General features: G+C 40.6%; 2 protein-coding genes across 3 annotated transcripts in view; one reads left to right on the forward strand and one right to left on the reverse strand.

Moving 5' to 3' along the window:
- TIMD4 (T cell immunoglobulin and mucin domain containing 4) overlaps nt 1-12286 on the reverse strand; it is a 242205-nt gene that overhangs the window by 166017 nt on the left and 63902 nt on the right. The window lies entirely within an intron of this gene.
- Nucleotides 1-12286, forward strand: part of LOC135270653 (T-cell immunoglobulin and mucin domain-containing protein 4-like) — a 55401-nt gene that overhangs the window by 6755 nt on the left and 36360 nt on the right. The gene's annotated exons all lie outside the window — the stretch shown is intronic.

Below are 12286 nucleotides of genomic sequence, written 5' to 3' on the forward strand. Positions count from 1 at the left end.
TCTTCGTCACATTCAGGTACACCTATCAAATGTAAATTAGGTCTTTTCACATAGTCTCATATTTCCTGGAGACTTTGCTCATTCCTTTTCATCCTTTTTTCTCCAATCTGGTCTTCTTGTTTCATTTCACTGAGCTGGTTCTCGACTTCTGATATCCTTTCTTCTACTTGATCAATTTGACTGTTTAAACTTGTGCATGCTTCGCGAAGTTCTTGTGTTGTGTTTTTCAGCTGCATCAATTCACTTATATTCTTCTCTAAATTGTCCATTGTCGTTAACATTTCGTCAAACCTTTTTTCAAGGTTCTTAGTTTCTTTGCATTGGGTTAGAACAAGTTCTTTTAATTCACAGAAGTTTCTCATCACCCACGTTTTGAAACCTGCTTCTGTTATTGGAACACACTTGTAATCTATTAAGCCTTGTTCCGTTACTGATGAGGAATTGCGATCCCCTGTAGAGAGAGAGGCATTCTGATTTTGAATATTCTCTGCCTTTTTACGCTGGTTTCTTCCCTTCATTATATATTTATCCGTCTGTCGTCTTTGTAATACCGACTTTCTAACTAGGTCTCTGAGCAGATGTCCAACTTGTTGATTCCCAGCACCGAAGTCTGAGCAATCCACTGCGCCGGTCAAAACAGTGGTGGTAAGATTGAAGGTGCTTTTCTGCCTGGGAATCTCCGGACTCTGCACCACAAACTGGCAAGCTAAGGCGCCAGCAAAACCGCCGTGCCAGCCACAAGAGTCGCCCTGGCAACCCGTGGGGCTCCTCTGCTGGGAATCTCCTAGTCCGTGAGCAACAAATATTCGTCTGAAAGTGTGGCGTCCTCTCGTTCTCTAGGCTTTCACTGGGAACTACGAGCCCGAGCTGCTAGTGATCAGCCATCTTGGATCTCTCCTCCTTCAATTCTGGTTTATATAACCATATTTTATTTTATTTTTTGTAGAGACAGAGTCTCACTATGTTGCCCAGGCTAGTCTTGAACTCCTGGGCTCAAGTGATGCTCCCAGCATATTGAGATTACAGGTGTGAGCCACTGCACCTGGTCTTTGTAATCATTTTTGAAAAGGGTTGCTTCTCTAGTAACTCCTGATCCATAATGACTGAACAGGAAAGAATTTTCCTCTTCAAGGGATGAGATTTAAACCTCTCAGGACTACTTTAACTTAAGGAGTGAACTTCCTCCACTTAATCAACTACATTTTTCTGTATCTTTAAACGTTCTTATTTCATTCCTTCTTATTTTAGAGGAAGAGATAGCCTTGTTTCTTTGCAAAGGCAAACTTTTCATCTGTGTTTTCTTTTTTCCTTTTGTTTCATAAAATCTTTTTGGAAAAGCAATCCACGCTGATTGAATACAAAGCAGAAAATAGTTAAGAAGTCAATATATAGCATTTCTTTATCTCAGCAATGATTTTCTAGAAAATGTAAAAATAACATACAAATCATATTGGCAATAAAATGCCTAAAGTATGTAGTAATTAACCTTATCAAGAATGCACAGAACCTTTATGGCAAAAAATCTAAAACTTTCTTAAGGATCATAAGAAAATATGAATGGCTGAGTTTATGGATGGCATGATTTAACATTTGTAAAGATGTCAGTTCTGTTTGGGTCAGTCTGGTCAGTCAAGGAAGTTCCAGTAAGAAAATCTAATAGGATCTTTTGGGGTACTCAACAACTGACTGTGGAATTTTCATGGAAGTGTAATCTATAAAATAGCTTTAAAAATTGTTTAAAAAGACCAAATGCAGTGGGAGAGGTTGGACTCACTGTTTATTAATATTGAAGTTTTTTATAAAGCCTTCATCATCAATAATGAGATACTGGCACAAGAACAAAACTCCAATGCCACAGGATAAATAGCATAGGACTCACATACAGCCACATACCTTTATTTACCCGTCTAATATCCTTCATTCCATATGATTGGCATAGAATTATATATCAATGAAGAAAAGATGAATTTTTAGCAGAAAGTAGTGGGAAAACTATATTATTATATAGAAAAAATAAAGTTGAATTTCTACCTCATACTGCATACAAAGATGAACTCCAGAGGGATTAATGACTAATTGTGAAAGCAAAACTAAAGAGTTAATAGAAAAACTTAGGCAAATATTATGGTAATCTTGCAGTGGGAAAGAATTTTTTTCCTTTTTTAAAAAATAGACACAAAGTCTTCTCTGTTGCCCAGGCTGGAGTACAGTGGCGTGATCATGCCTCGCTGCAGCCTTGACCTCCTGGACTCAAGCAATCCTCCCACCTTAGTTTCCTGAGTGGCTAGAAATACAGGTACTTGCCACCACATCTGGCTAATATTTTTTAAACATTTTGTAGAGAGAGGGTTTCATTATGTTGCCCAGGCTGGTCTTGAACTTTTGGGCTCAAGTGATCCTCCCACCTTGACTTTCCAAAGTGCTGGCATCATGGGTGAGCCACTGCACCCAGCCAAGTTTTCTTAAACAAGATCCCCAGAGCAGAAGCCATAGGATAAAGATGAATGATTTCTAATATTAATATGTCAGTATCAAGGATTTTAGTTCAGTGACATATTCATTGGGCAAAGTTGGCAGAGGGATGATGGAGTAGAAGAAATCACTTTTAATGTTTAGAGAAGATGGCATACACATACCCATGCAGAAAGAGAGAGGAGAAAGGAAAAGAAAAAGAGGAAAAAAGGAGAAAGAAGAGGAGGAGGAGAGGAAGAAAAATAGAAATATGGGCAAAAATGTGAGAAGTCAATTTACTAACATATACAGTTAACAAATATGTTAATAAATCATTAGACACCCAAAATAATAATAAAAAAAAGAGAACAACGATGAACTAACACATTACATCCATAAGCTTGGAAAAAATTACAAAGAGATCTACTAGTGCTAATCAGTACCAGAGTTAACAGAATTCTCATGTGCAAGGGGTCGGAGTAAAGCTGGCCAATTTGCTCTGGAGAGAGATTTGACGGTACCTAGTGAAATTAAGTGTGTGACTAGCCTATGATTTATCAGTTCCCTTTCTGGATGCCTGCTAAGAAACTCTTTCTCAGGTCCATGTAGGGACATGTGTGAGGTTATTCAATGAAACATTTTTTGTGTCAATAGAAAGTTGGAGGTAACTTGTGTATCCATCATTAAGCGAATGGATGAATATAGGTAGGGTGCAGTGGCTCATGCCTGTAATCCCAGCACTTTGGGAGGCTGAGGTGGGCAGATCACTTTAGGTCAGGAGTTTGAGACCAGCCTGACCAACATGGTTAAATCCCATCTCCACTAAAAATACAAAAATTAGCCAGGCATGGTAGCATGTGGTGGTAATTCCAGCTACTTGGGAGGCTGAGGCAGGAGAATCGCTTGAACTCAGGAGGTGGAGGTTGCAATGAGCCGACATTGTGCCACTGTACTCCACCCTGGGTGACAGAGCAAGACTCCATCTCAAAAAAAAAAAAAAAAAGAGATAGAGAATGGGTGAATAAAATGGGGGATATGTCTACAATGGTATTATATATTATGCAGCAATTAGGAGCTATAAGCTAAATATTCATACAACGACACATTTATTTTAAGATCATAGGGTCGGGTAGAAAAGGAAGCAGAATGAGATGCATAGCAAAATATTTTGTAATTTGAAAACATACAAAGCAATACTGTGCATCTTTCATGGATACTTACATATCTAATGACATTGATTGAACACATTAGCAAAAATTTGGAGTATGTATTGAGATGTCAGGGAAAATTTGAGGAGGCTTAACAGACCTATGATGACATTGTGCCTTAAACTGTGTGATGAACTCAATTCTGCACCTGTGAAGAAAATACATGCATTCAGTCATGCAAGGAAAATCTATTCATTTGACAAATACTTAGTGAGCACCTGCTGGAGTGAAAAAACATGCCACCCAAATCCTAGCACATAGAAATAACCATATTTGACATTTTGTACACCTGTGCTCTTTTCTCCACCTCCATCTCCCAGTTTTGAATCCTGACTAAAATATTTTACTTTTCTGCTGAAATGCATCTTCCCTTTCTAATGATGTCCTTTCCAATGCTACAAAACTTGCTGTTTTTAATCTCAAACATTCTCTGAACCATAATCCTTTCCCTTTCTAGTTCACAGTTCAGGACAATGTCTCCCAAACCTACTTTCTCATTCACTTCACAACATACAGTGGCCCTTTCTTCTACTCTTTCTCAAAGGTCATCAATGGTTTCTTAATTTTTAATCAAGTGGTCTTTTCTCTGTTGAGATCAGTATTTATTGGGTATATACCTTGATACATGATGGCAGGGTCTATGTTAAGTGCTGGGGGTACGAGATGATTCCAGTCCAGTTCCTGTGTTCCAGGAAATCACACTGTGGTTTGAAAATAGATATGAAGGCTGGGCATGGTGGCTCACTCCTGTAATCCCAGCACTTTGGGAGGCTGAAGTGGGTGGCTCACGAGGTCAGGAGGTCGAGACCAGCCTGGCCAACATAGCAAAACCCCGTCTTTTACTAAAAATACAAAAGTTAGCCGGGCATGGTGGCACATGCCTGTAATCCCAGCTACTTGGAAGGGCAAGGCAGGAGAATCGGTTGAACCTGGGAGGTGGATGGAGGTTGCAGTGAGCCAAGATCGTGCCATTGAACTCCAGCCTGGGCAACAGAGCAAGACTCCATCTCTGAAAAAAAAAAGATATAAATTGGATAATCTTAATATGATGTCCTAATTACAGGAAATAAGGTGTGCCCAGGTTGCTGAAGTTCCCACTGGAGCTCAAGTGGGAACTTTGCATTTAGGAAGATGTGTTGGAGAAGATCCAGTCTGAGTATTGAAGGATGAACGAATTAAATAAGATTAGGGAATTCTAGGCAAGTGGTTCTCAGACCTAGCTATTCATTTAAGCTTAAAAAAATACTAATGCCTAGGTCCCAGCCCAGACCAATGAAGTCATGCCTAGGGGTGGAATCTGCATATGATTTTAGAAGTTCCTCTTGTTATTTTAAGATATAACCAGTTCTGAGAACCACAGCTCTGGACTGAGAGAGGAACAGGTGTCAGCTACAAGGGTATGGAACGGTAGGAGATGTAGCTAATGTCAGAGCCTTTTTATTTTTATTTTTAATAATGAGGTGGGGTCTTCACTATGCTGCCTAGGCTGGTCTCAAACTCCTGAGCTCAAGCAATGTGCCTGCCTTGATCTCCCAAAGTTTTGGGATTGCAGGCACGGGCCACCGTGGCCAGCCTAGTATCAGAGCCTTTGATCTCAGATTCTCACTCAAAAGAATGTTCTTAACCACTTCTCATTACTGGTTCCACATGGCTGAGGGAGGTACTAGTCAGGATATGTTAGATTATGCTGTGGTTAAACAAAAAATAATTTAGTGGTTTAGAATATCAAAGTTTGGACTGGGCAAGGTGGCTTATGCCTGTAATCCCAACACTTTGGGAGGCTGAGGCAGGCAGATCACGAGGTCAAGAGAATTGAGACTATCCTGGCCAAGATGGTGAAATCTTGTCTCTACTAAAAATACAAAAATTAGCTGGCATGGTGGTGCATGCCTGTAATTCCAGCTGCTCGGGAGGCTGAGGCAGGAGAATCACTTGAACCCGGAAGGTGGAGGTTGCAGTGAGCTGAGATTGCACTACTGCACTCCAGCCTGGGACAGAGCAAGACTCCGTCTAAAAAAAAAGATAACAAAGTTTACTTTTTAGTTTTACATGCTTCCACTGAGGATCATGGGGATGGAGGGTGGGGTTCTACTTAACATCATTCTTAATCAGAGACCCAGGCTTGGGGTCTTTTACTCTTTGAAGCCAGGCAAAGGGAACATAGTGAATTGTACACCAATTCTTAGAGGCTTCCACCTGCAAGTGACCCATGACACTTTTGCTTACATGCACTTGCCAAATCCAGTCCTGTGGCCATATTGAATATCATGGTGATGGGGCACGTTACTCCATTATGTGCCTAGAAGATAACTAGAATATTTGTAAAAATAACTCTTACTAAGCTGTATGAAATCAGATTAAACCTAATTGCCAATGGCAGCCATTTATATTCCTCTGAGGTTCCACACTGTGGCACCTGGAAGAAGTGATTTCACTATATTTGTGCCAACCAAGATATTTCCAGGAGAGTTTAATGCTGTACTTTTTCATTCTTACATTCAATTCTTCCACTTTCAATTCCTTCCTTCCTCCCTTCCTCCCTCCCTTCCTCTCTTCCTTCCCTCCTTTCCTCCCTCCCTCCCTTCCTTCCTTCCTTCCTTCCTGTCTTTCTCTTTTCCTCTCCCTCTCTGTTTCTTTTTCTTTTTTTGAATAGAGGTCTTACTCTGTCGCCCAGGCTGGATAGCAGTGGCATAATCATAGTTCGCTGCAGCCTCAACCTCCCAGGCTCAAGCAATCCTCCCACCTCAGCCTCCATAAGTGTGAGGATTACGGGCATAAGCCGCCATGTGTGGTCCACTTTCAATTTCTTAACAAAGATCTGGCCTTGCCAGGAGAGCAAAAGTTGGATTTCCAAGATTTCAATACTTTCTGTATTTCTTCAGATGGAAACTCTCTTTCCTCTTCTGGGAGTAAAACTAATGTAACAATGACTTTTTGAGCTAACCACAATATGCTCTACCCAAGCTCCATTTCTCCTTTTTTTATTTGAAAATCCTCCCTTTGTGAGATTGATTTATGAGGTCAATTGACTTATGCCAGCTTCTTTCCATCTTTGTTTCCTTTGCTTATAAATTGATAGTTTTCTCTATGTCTTTATGACTTCAAAGATCTTGCATATAAGTAATCTCATTTAATTCCCAAATAGACTCCATAGTGAAGGCATTATTCAATCCTTTTTTACAAATAAAGAAAATAAGATTCAGAGGTGAGACAGGGTCTCACAAAGCTTTCTGAAATATTTACATCTTCTGACAGCTACCCTTAGCTTCTTTCCACTTTGTATTATTTTCTCCCTTTAATGAGTCAAAATGTTTACTCATTTATTCACTCATCAGGTAGTTATTATCTATTAGAAGCCTGGCACTGAATCAGCTGCAGGGTTGTATGTACTTGGTCTCTTGTGCTTGGCTGTCCATTGCTCAAGCAACAGCCTTTTCTTCTAATAGAACTCTGATTTTCTTCAGGGAACCAGCATGTTTTATCTTCCGATTGGAAGGACCCTAGATCCCTATCCCAGGCTCAAGGCATATGGGCCTGATTGGTCTAAACTAGTCATACCAAGAACCCAAAAGAAAATGCAATAAAAACAAAGATAAATATCTGGGACCTAATTAAACTAAAGAGCTTTTGCATGGCAAAAGGAACAGTCAGCAGAGTAAACAGACAACTCACAGAGTGGGAGAAAATCTTCACAATCTACACATCTGACAAAGGACTAGATCCAGAATCTACAAGGAACTTAAACAAATCAGTAAGAAAAAAAAATCCCATAAAAAAGTGGTCTAAGGACATTATATTAGACAGTTTTCAAAAGAAGGTATACAAATGGCCAATAATCATATGAAAACATGCTCAGCATCACTAATGATCAGGTAAATGCAAATCAAAACCACAATGAGATATCACCTTACTCCTGTAAGACTGGTCATAAAAAAAAACAAAAAAACAGTAGATGTTGGTATGGATGTAGTAAACAGAGAACATTTCTACACTGCTGATGAGAATGGAAACAAGCACAGCCATTATGGAAAACAGTGTGGAGATTCCTTAAAGAACTAAGAGTAGAACTACCATTTGATCCAGCAGTCTCACTACTGGGCATCTACCCAGAGGAAAAGAAGTCATTCCTTGAAAAAGACACTTGCATACACATGTTTATAGCTGCACAATTAGCAATTGCAATATCGTGGAACCACCCCAAATGCCCATCAATTAATTAGTGGATAAAGAAACTGTGGTATAGATATACAATGGAATACTACTCAGCTATAAAAAGGAATGAATTAACAGCATTTGCAGTGACCTGGATGAGACTAGAGACTATTATTCTAAGTGAAGTAACTCAGAAATGGAAAACCAAACATCATATGTTCTCACTGATATGTGGGAGCTAAGCTATGAGGACGCAAAGGCATAAGAATGATACAATAAACTTTGGAGATTTGAGGGGAAGAGTGGGAGAGGAGGAAGGCATAAAAGACTACCGATCTGGTGCAGTGCATACTCCTTGGGTGATGGGTGCACCAAAATCTCACAAATCACTACTAAAGAACTTACTCATGTAACCAAACACCACCTGTACCCCAATAACTTATGGAAAAATAAAAAATTAAAAAATAAACCAATCATATCGATCTCATATAATAGATTTGAGGGTAAGCTGGTGGCCTAGTTCTGGATAAGTCAAGTCTGCCAAGAAGGGCTTCTCTTCCCAAATAAAAAGTCAGACTAACAATGTGAAAGCGTTTCTGTCTCCCCTTTCCCTTTCCCAAACATGAACTTGATGTCCAGAAGTACCTCAGTCTTCCTGTGACCAGGGTGTGACAAACCAGCACAGGGGAACAGAAAGAGAAAAGTCTGGGTCCTTGATATTTTTGAGTCCCTGGGCTGTCTACATCTGGGCTTCTTGTTATGAGAGGAAAAACAAACTTCTTATTGTTTAGGCTTCTGTGAATTGGATTTTCTGTTCCTTCCAGTTGACTGGATTCCTAAGTGACTTAAATGATTGTTTTGGCGACAGACTCATAAAGAATTTCTATTTGTATTATATTTGTTAGACAAATCTGCACACCACCATACCCAGCTAATTTGTCTACCAAACCCAGCCACTTCTGAGTAACTGTACTCCATCCACAGCCCAATTGCTGAAACTGCAATTGGAATGGTGGCATTCTGCATGGTGGGATCTTTTTTCTCCAGGGCAAGGCTGATCTCAGGGTAGCCAAGCACAGGGAGCAGCCAGTGGAAAACAATATGAAGCCTACCTTGGAAAACATGAACCGGAGGGGCTCAAGTTCTCCCTCAGGAACCTGGCATTTAGAATTGAAAGAATGGGTGAACTCAGAGAGCTGGGTTGAGGGTCACTTAGAGGATTTGGGGCTAGGGTGTATAATAAGGACCATGAGAAAGCTGACATCATGAGAAACCTGGTCCAGGGAGAGGTTGAGAGAGGGACAGAAAGAGATACCCCAGAGAAGAGCAGAGGAAGTAACCCCTTGACATTTTCTAATGAGGTGCTGATTCCAGACTGCGTGTGCCCTTGTCATGAGTAACCGCCTCCTTGGGGCAATTTGAGTGAATCTCAATATTCTTGTCCTGAAATCAGCTCGAATATACTAGGCAGTAAAAGCTATATTTTGAGTTAAGTTTTCAATGTCTTCCAAACCCTCTTTTCTTGTATGTATAATGCCAAATGTAATATCTCCTTTATGGGTTTGTTGTTGGGATTACATGTGAACAAGACCTAGCACAGTGCTTAGCGCATAGCTACAGCTGAATGAATGTTAATTCCTTTTCCATTTCCCTAGCGCCTAGGTTGTGAGCTTAATGAAGGCAAGAATGGCTTGTCTGATACAGCAGTCTCAGGGTTTAGCACAGTGCCTGCACATAGCATGAACTCAATGGGTTGGCAAAGGTTTTCTGTTACAACTAGATAGTAAATATTGTTGGCTTTATTTATTTATTTATTTATTTATTTATTTTTTTAATATTGTTGGCTTTGTGGACCATATGGTATCTGTTGCAATTACTCAGTTCTACTATTGTGGCATGAAAGCAGCCATATGCTAAAAAATGGACATGACCACGTTGCAATAAAAGTTTCTTTACAAAAGTGGATGTTGGGCTATATTTGGTCCAAGGGCCATAATTTGCTGACTCTTGCTATAGGTGAGAAATGAATGAATAAAAATGAACGAATGGGATTTTATTTAAAAATGCCATTTACCAGAAAGAAAGTACTGGTTACTATAAAGGACTCTTTATCAGAAAACCTGGATTCTATTTTCATCCTATTACATGTCTTTTATCTTCTCCGGCCTCATGCCTTTATTTGTAAAATGAGGCCTGATAATCCCTCCTTTGTTTAAAGATTTGGAACTGTCAGGTCTGTAAAGGTAAAATCTATGCCTTATTTGTCTTTATTCTCAGTGCCTAACAGAATTCCCACATGTCTAAGCATAATAGTTGACAATCACTTGCTCAATGATTGCAAGTTTGAGGTGAATCAGGTGTTTGGTGAAGCAGGTGCTTGAATCAGATAATAGTATAAACTCTTTTATTACTTACTCATGTATTTATTTTTTGAGACAGGGTCTTGCTCTGTTGCCCAGGCTGGAGTGCAGTGGCGTGACCTCGGCTCACTGCAACTTTTGACTCCCAGTTTGAAGTAATTTTCATGCCTCAGCCTCCTGAGTAGCTTGGACTACAGGCACATGCCACCATGCCCAGCTAGTTTTTGTATTTTTTGTAGAAAGGAGGTTTTGCCATTTGCCCAGGCTTGTCTCAAATTCATGAGCTCAAGCAGTTCACCCACCTCAGCCTCCCAAAGTGCTGGGATTACAGGCATGAGCCACGGTTCTTAGCCCTAAACTCTTAAAACTGGGGAGGGTAGCATGGGGAGAAATGCCAGAATATAGGTGATGCGGGGGATGGAGGCAGCAAACCACATTGCCGTGTAAGTACCTATGCAACAATCCTGCATGTTCTGCACATGTACCCCAGACTCTTAAAATTGGAAAGACTTTAAAATCATCCAGCCAAATTCTCACTTTGTAGAGGTTTTTTTAGTAGATTCAAGATTCCAAATGACTGAAAACCCAATGCAAATTGACTTAAGCCCAAAAGGGAATTTATTGCCTCATTGATGTGTTTTGTTTAGGGATTCCACTCATGTCATAGACCTAGGCTTGCTTTACTTCCTCACTTGCTTTCTGCTTGATTGGTTCTCTTATGAGGCAGGCTTTCCTCATTGGTGGCAAGACCGCTGCCGTTAGCTTCCGGCTCATTTTCTCACAGCTCAGACCAGAGGAAAATAGAGAAGGTCTCTCTTTTTTTTTTTTGAGACGGAGTTTCTCTCTTGTTACCCAGGCTGGAGTGCAATGGCGCGATCTCGGCTCACCGCAACCTCCGCCTCCCGGGTTCAAGCAATTCTCCTGCCTCAGCCTCCTGAGTAGCTGGGATTACAGGCACGCGCCACCACGCCCAGCTAATTTTTGTATTTTTTTTTTTTTTTTTTTTTTTGAAGACGGAGTTTCGCTCTCGTTACCCAGGCTGGAGTGCAATGGCGCGATCTCGGCTCACCGCAACCTCCGCCTCCCGGGTTCAAGCAATTCTCCTGCCTCAGCTTCCTGAGTAGCTGGAATTACAGGCACACGCCACCATGCCCAGCTAATTTTTTTGTATTAGTAGAGACGGGGTTTCACAATGTTGAACAGGATGTTCTCGATCTCTTGACCTCGTGATCCACCCGCCTCGGCCTCCCAAAGTGCTGGGATTACAGGCTTGAGCCACCGCGCCCGGCCTAATTTTTGTATTTTTAGTAGAGACGGGGTTTCACCATGTTGACCAGGATGGTCTCGATCTCTTGACCTCGTGATCCACCTGCCTCGGCCTCTCAAAGTGCTGGGATTACAGGCTTGAGTCACCGCGCCCGGCCCCAGGTCTCTATCTCTTAAAAGGCACAATAAACAGCTCAAGATTGTGTATCCTTGACTTCATTTGAGTCACTTGCTTATCCTTGAGCCAATTGCACCCATGAATGAAATCAATGCCACCTGAACTGCATTGACTGAGAATGAGGAAAGTCTGGTTCCCCAGAGGCAAACTTCCAAATGCAGAGAATAAAGGTGGCAAATACATGAAATACCCATCACTGCTTAGGAGTCTCTCAAAAATATGCTTTAATAAGAACTGAGCATCAAATGTTAGGCTGTTTGTGAACATTCTGAAGCCTGATCATGGACTCTAACTTAGGAAGAGACTACCAAAGTTAGCCTCATTTTTCAGTGTTCGACCCCTCCAGATATTAGATTAACATTTACATTCCTAAAACAAAGGAATGTGTGCATTTAAAAAAAAATAAATTTTATTTTAAAGCAGTTTTAGATTTTCAGAAAAATCCAAGATAATACAAGAGAGTTCTCATGTTCCCATACATTTGTTTCCCCTATTATTAACAGCTTATATTAGTGTGATATATTTATTAAAAATAATGAACCAGCCAGGTGCGGTGGCTCATGCATGTAATCCTAGCACTTTGGGAGGCTGAGGTGGGTGAATTGCTTAAGGTCAGGAGTTCAAGACTAGCCTGGTCAACGTGATGAAACCCCATCTTTACTAAAAATACA

The sequence above is a fragment of the Aotus nancymaae genome, unplaced genomic scaffold (genome assembly GCF_030222135.1).
Source record: "Aotus nancymaae isolate 86718 unplaced genomic scaffold, 86718_ANA_hifiasm-v0.15.2.pri h1tg000064l_1, whole genome shotgun sequence".
In the NCBI taxonomy this organism is placed as follows: domain Eukaryota; kingdom Metazoa; phylum Chordata; class Mammalia; order Primates; family Aotidae; genus Aotus; species Aotus nancymaae.